Here is a 7,240-nt window from a genome sequence, read left to right as displayed (position 1 = left end):
AGCATGCTAAAGACATTTGAAATTCTAAGCATGTTTGAAGCATGTTAATTAATGAGAGTACCACATTCATGCCTTGTATTAAATTGAGCTCCCAAGAGGAACCTTAACAATATGTACTAACTCATGAGGACCCTAAAAGTATTGGGTACCAAAGAATGTCACTTGAGTATGTATTGTAGATTAACGACCTCCTCTTTCAAGAATAAGTAGATTCACAAATGTGGATGGCTAAAGCATATGAAGAGAAATCAAGTCATGATTTCCCCTTGTTAACAAAAGGATGGAAGATGCGCTACTTTGAGAAATGTGCCAAAGCTAATGGAAATAATTGCTTCGGTAAATATCCTCTTTTTCATCACTAATGTGCTCTTAGTTGATAAGTTTGAGTGTAACTTGATTATGCTAGATAAAAGGTAATACAAGATTATTTTTATGGCATAATTAATGTGTATGGTGATCTTGACATGAATGCTACTTGTTATTAAAATGTTTGTAATATAGATTTTGATAATCTATGTGAAAGTAGTATGTTAGACACATTGTTGACCTTTAATGATACAACATTTAGAGTAATTCAAATCTTTTAAAGTGGCTATGTCTAAGAAAATTATTTATATACTTTTGTGATGATAATTGCTTTATCTACATTTTATTGGTATCACTCATTGCATATATGAAATGAGGTTATTAATCTTGAAAATGTTTAGATGGACTTAAGATAATGAAAAATCAAACAAGTCCTCACTTGAAAACCTCAAGGAACAAAACTACTTGGAAGAGCCATCTCATGAGATCTTAGAATTAGAGCTTATAATGCCTTCCTAAGAGTTGAAGTGTTCACCATCATCCAATTGATCATGCATTGGTGATTATTCTATATGTGCTAGATAAAGGAACCAATTATCTATTAAAGTTGTTATATTTTTTGTTCCTTTACATTCACATCATGATAGGCAACATGTGTCATAATTGGTAACTAAGGTAGAATATATCCCCAAGTCTTCAAACCATGAAGAAGGAATTAAATGAATGACCTTGCATATATTACTTGACTTGAAGCAATAAAATGCTACATGTTTTGAATGAAATTATTTTCATCAAATGCATTTTTAAGTAACTAAGGTAGAATATATCCCCAAGTCTTCAAACCATGAAGAAGGAATTAAATGAATGACCTTGCATATATTACTTGACTTGAAGCAATAAAATGCTACATGTTTTGAATGAAATTATTTTCATCAAATGCATTTTTAAGTAACTTAACATTCAAATGTCTTTAAAGATAAACCACCCGAATTTGAAATGCATATATTTTGAACTACATGTTTAAAATGATCTATACCCTTATATGGTTAAAAAAGAAAAAGAAAAAAAAAGAGGCTCCTAGAGCACTTTTCAAAAGGTTTTGTGGTTTTCTCAAGATTGATGATTTTTGACAAAATTGATATATATGTGTTTTCAAAACCATTAATGAAAATATGTTAATTGCACTTAAATTTTTTCCCTGAATCAACAGTCATGTTTTGTGCAAAGTGGTTTACCACTAATATGCAAAATGAATTGAAATTGGCATGATAAGTAAAACTTGATTTCTTCTAAGAATTAAAACTCCTTATGTGTCATGAAAATTAAATTGCATACATTTATTTGACACTCTAATCTTGGGAATATATCATTCAAAGAACACTTTGTTCTAATTTAGATGACCAATGTGATATCATGTGCTATTTTATTTTAATGTATCAATTTTTAGCACTTTGGAACTATATGTGATGTTTCAACATCACTTTTTAAAGAAAGTGTAAAAGAGATTTTAAGCTCATCCACGTGAAAAATCATGCTGCCAATCTCTCACTATATCTCTTAAAGAAGATAAGTTTTTGCATAATTAGGAGTTCATCTCACATGACTAGGAGCAATGCCACTACTTGCATATAATATATGTTATTCATGTCATATATGTTTTTAGAAGCATTTTGAGCACTCAATGATATACTAATTTGCATAGAAGAAAATCTTTTGGTATCAAGGCCTTATTTTTGATGATTTTAGCCATACTTACTCTTATGTGTTAGTGTTATGCACAAACTTGCATTTGCAAATCGTGGTTGTATCATCTCACACTTGTTTTCATGATTTGCTACATTGTTTTATTTGCTTACATACTTTTGGGAAACCCATGAACTTCAAATGATGCATCTTATCATTTCCTTTAATGAATTAAGGGTTTTTAAGTATGACTTGCATCATGATATATTTTAAGCATACTTTAACTATCATTGCTTCATTGTTCCATTGATTGCATAATCATTGAATGATATATAATGGAAGCATGTTGATAGGGGGAGAATATTGGTAATCTCTTGTGAATGATTATTGCATGATTTGCTAAGCTTTATTGACTCATCTTGGAAATTTTCAAACAAGCTACAAAATGACTTGTTGGTCTATATTCATATGAGCTTTCATGGGCTTAAAGTTATTTCCTTCTTTTTTGAAAATATAAAATGGGAAAATAAAATTAGATCGTACTTAAGGTCTCTTCAGCTCCTACAGTTTTCATTGAGAGGTTGTTTGCCTTTTTGGATTATTCTAGTTTATACTTCATGTGTGGTTTATGTCTTATTATGTATACTTTTGTATATAACATGAATCTGAATGATACATTGAACTTATGCCTTTCATGAAATTGGCTTCTTATGATATAATTGCTTACGTGTTTCATTTCAAAGCATATTATAGTCATGAATTCTTTAAATGCCAATTCTTAACTTCATTATGTCAATTCACTATGCTAAATAATCAAATGCTAAAAGAAGATGTCTTGACCTACCACCTTTTTGAGATGTCAAAGGGGGAGAGAAATATGATGTGTTAAATGATCTTAAATGCATGTTTATTTCTAAAATAATTTATAATATAGAAAGCATACTTTTTTATAACATTATATTCATTATATGCACTTTGATAGGGGGAGCATTTTTCAAATGCTACTCCACTTGTTTATAAACACATTAACGTTTTGTCATCATCAAAAAGGGGGAGATTGTTAACCATAAGGACTCCATCCAAGGACAATCTAGGTGTTTTGATGATAACAAACCATTAATGGTATTTAATGACTAATGTCTACATTAAGTGTTATAGATGATTTACATTCAAAGAAGAACCTCAATGAAGATCATAAAGATCATTCCAAGTATTCCATTATTCAAGATCACATCAATGAAAGAAATGGATACAAAGAAGACTTTAAGTTGCAAGGAAAAATTGCTTGGACTACAACGAGTAAGAAAACAACTCTAAGAAAGAAATAAAGCATGGCAACCTCAAAGCCTACACGATCATGGACAAAGCATGAAGAAAGTGGTAGATAGGTTGGTGAGTGTTTAGGATTCATTGTTAAGGTATTTATGAATCCATTTGAAGCTCATCTCTATAGGACCATGCATATCATGCATTATTCATATGCTCCTATATCCATTAGCAATAGACTATGCACTTCATTCATATATTTACATATGAAGTCATTGCAAAAAAAAAAGAGTTAGGTCAAGCTTGCATAAGCTTAGAAAGAACTCATCATTTGTGCTAGAAATGTTAAGACCACACACAACAATTACTGATTCATATTGGTCAACGATTAAGGCATATGGAGCCTTTATTACCATGACTTGGTAACGGACTTTAGGACCCTACGCATCATGAAAACTGTGTTTTTGGCTAAGTGTGAAAAATGGATTTTTGAAAAAAACATTTTTCTAAGATAATTTTTCCCGATAATTACTCCTTACACTTGAAATAGCCTAAACTGATTTTATGTGATTTTATTATCAATTTTACATTAGCCTACACAGAGGATAAAGTTTTACCAAAACAGCCGGGAACCCCTGTTTGTACTAAAACTGAATTTTCACATTTTGATTTAGTTGGATTTCAATTTTCTTATATTTTTTATTGAATCCAAATGGGGGGTACTTCCTTATTTACATAGTAAACTTAAAGTAAATGGACATATAAATACTGTAAAAACATTTACTTAAATGTTTTCGACGGAAATAAGTTGTGTAGATACCTGTTGCAAATCACAAACAGTTTGAATTTCTAATATAATGCAACTGAGCCGACTCATTTATCAATCCAGCCGACTCAGTCTCCAACTGAGCCGACTCCCTCTCTAATTCAGTTGACATGATGAGGCCGAGGTTCATCGCTTTCAAAACCCTGAAAATGGACAACTCAGCCGACTTAGTTTTCATCTCAACCGACTCAGTCTTGAACTGAGCCGACTTAGTTCATAACTAAGTCGACTAAGTCCTGAAGGAATAGCCAATGGCTATATTCCTTCTGTGTCAGAGTTGCGCATCTTCTTTAATACTTCTGCAATCTTGCTCCAGGCTTTATACAGATCTTTATACACATATTTCGAGCACCTTTGCAACAGATATAGATATTCCCATCAAGTAGAATCCAAAATAACGATCATATTACATCTCATGAACTTAATATATATGCATCAGTTTATATAGCTGAAAGTAAGTGAAGAGAGAGCCATATTCGTGAGCCTTAAATAGAGCTTTTGTTCTGGGTTTCACTTACCATTTAAAGAGCTTTTGTTCTGGTATAATCCATCTTCAAAGGGGCTTTTGTTCCTAGCTTGATTTGATCTTAAGAACTGATGTTGTGATTGTTTCCTGATCATCTCTCATACATTTCATACTTAGAGTTTGAGCTTCACTTGATTTCATATATACTCTATTGTGAGGTTTGATTTTTATCAGTTCTTGAGGGGATTTCTTGTACTGTAAATTCTATCTATAAATCTGTTTTAAGCCTAAGAGAATGAGTTTTTTTAGCAAAACTATTGTAAGGGCTGGTGTGGCCTATGTAAGACTAAGAGAGGTGGTCTCTTAGCATGGATATGTAACGGCTGGTTTGGCCCAAAGGAAGTCTAAGAGAGGGTGTTTCTTAACATGAAGAAGCATGGGAGTTGCTTCACTACAAGGTTTGCTCTCCACCCATAAGAAGAAGCCATAGTGGATTGGGAAGTCTCAAGAGGGGTCTTAAGCCGAGGAGTAGGAGTTTCCGAACCTTGCTAAAATTACTGTGTCTATGTTTGTAATTTCTCTTCCCTTATCTCTCTTATTATTGTGCCATTAACTTATTAAATTTATATCTCTAGTATTGCACAATAGCTACAATTTAGTTGCTAGAAATTGAAGTTGCATAATCTGAAAATTAGTAACTGCTTGCTACTACATCTATTTGTTGATTTTGTTTAGCTCATACTTGTCAAATAGAAATTACATCTTCACATTTACTTAATTTTAAATCTGCCATTATTAGACAATGACTTTATTCACCCCCCCTCTAGAGTCCATTCTTGGGCAACAAGTGGTATCAGAGCCTAAACTTTATCTAAAGGACTTAACCATTTTAGAGTACGATCATGTCTAACATTGGCACATCTACTTCCTTAAAAGGATATTTCATTGATATACCTCCTTGTTTTGATGGAATTGATTATATCTATTGGAAATTAGAATGAAGGTCTTTCTAGAAAGCATTGATATTGATGTATGGGATGTCATAGAAAATGGTGATCATATCCCCATTAAAGTTATTGAAGGAAATGAATTTCCTAAATCAAAAGAGGAATGGACTGAAAATGAGCATAGATTAATTCATTGCAATGCTCTTGCTGTATGCTATCTTTATTGTGCATTAAGTAAAAATGAGTTCAATAAAATTACCTTTTGTAAAACGGCTAAAGAAATTTGGAACTTACTTGAATTAGCCTATATTGGATCAATTCTTAGTAAGGATTCATATATGCATATGCTTATTGATAAAGATGTATCTCTTAGCAAGAATGAAAATGAATCAATGAATGAGACACATTTTAGTTCTACTAAAATTACTAATAATGTGAATTCTATTGCTAGAACTTACTTATCTTCTGGTAGTAAAGAAAATGTAGTAAATCAAAAGAGAGAGTATTGCTCTCCAAGCTTCTAGCAAAGAAGTGAGTGCCATCAAAGAGGAAATTAAAAATCATGAAGATAATGCCTTGTGTCTCATGGCCTTTGAAGAAGAGGTAAACTCTAATTTGGACTCATTATGTGATGAAGATATTTGTTACAATGAATTAGTTGATAAGCACAATGAATTGCAAAATGCATTTAAAGAGATTCATGATGAGTTGGGAAAAATGCTTTTGAAATGTACTTCGCTTAAAAAGGAAAATCACATTCTTCTTCAAAAGCTTAGAAAGATTGAAACTAAAAATGAACTTTTGAAAAAGGAAAATGAATGTATTTTGCATAAGAAATCAATTGACTTATGTTTAGAAAATGAGTCATTGAAACTTGTCATTAAGGACCAAATTGATATTTTACCAAAGCTCACTAAAAAAAAAAGGAAAACCTATCTATTATGCTTGGAAAACAAAAAAGTGTTTACTTCAAAAATGGGATAGGATTTGATACTTACAATAAAGATGCATATTTATTAAAAAAGAGAAACTCTTTTGTTAAGAATGATTCTCAATGCATTTATTGTAAAAAGTTAGGACATAAAATCTATAGTTGTCCATTTAAAAAGAAAATAAGGACAAAGAAGATTTGGGTTTTAAAAAGAACTTATGTGCATTTCCTAACTCTTATGGACCCAAGAAAATTTGGGTACCAAAAGAAGAACTCTTGAGCTTATCTTGTAGGAATGCTTGAAGGACAACAAATGATGAGAGATTGTTCCAACTTCTACACTCTCAAAACTTATGATGAAGAAAGTGTTACATTTGGGAACAACTCCAATGTCAAGGTAATTAGTATCATTATATTTGAAGAGTACTTACTAATTTATTGTACTCTAAAAGATCATTGGCATTACAAGATAATGATATGATTTATTCATGCATCATCTTGATACGAGCATTCATTGAAAATGCAAATGGTGTTTAAATGCATGTTTTATTGAAAACATTTTTATTCATGCATTACCATCTAGATGTTACATCTTTTTTTGGCTTTCACTTAGAAGAGGTGAAAATTGCTTTTAAAAGGGTATATGTCTTGAGAAGGAACTTTACTTTCCGTTGTGCTATCACTCTTTGAAAATGAATATTTATTTTGGAAAGAAATAAATCTTCCTTATTATTGTTGAATACTTAAGGATTCTAAAATGGGAACTTTATTCATTCTTACCTACTTAGGAAGATTCTTGTTCTTCTTTGTCAATG

The sequence above is a fragment of the Cornus florida genome, unplaced genomic scaffold (genome assembly GCF_030987335.1).
Source record: "Cornus florida cultivar Cherokee Brave unplaced genomic scaffold, ASM3098733v1 CherokeeBrave_3.0.0_Hap2_Chr05, whole genome shotgun sequence".
Classification (NCBI taxonomy): Eukaryota; Viridiplantae; Streptophyta; class Magnoliopsida; order Cornales; family Cornaceae; genus Cornus; species Cornus florida.
The sequence above is the reverse complement of the archived record's forward strand: the minus strand, read 5'-3'. Positions refer to the sequence as shown.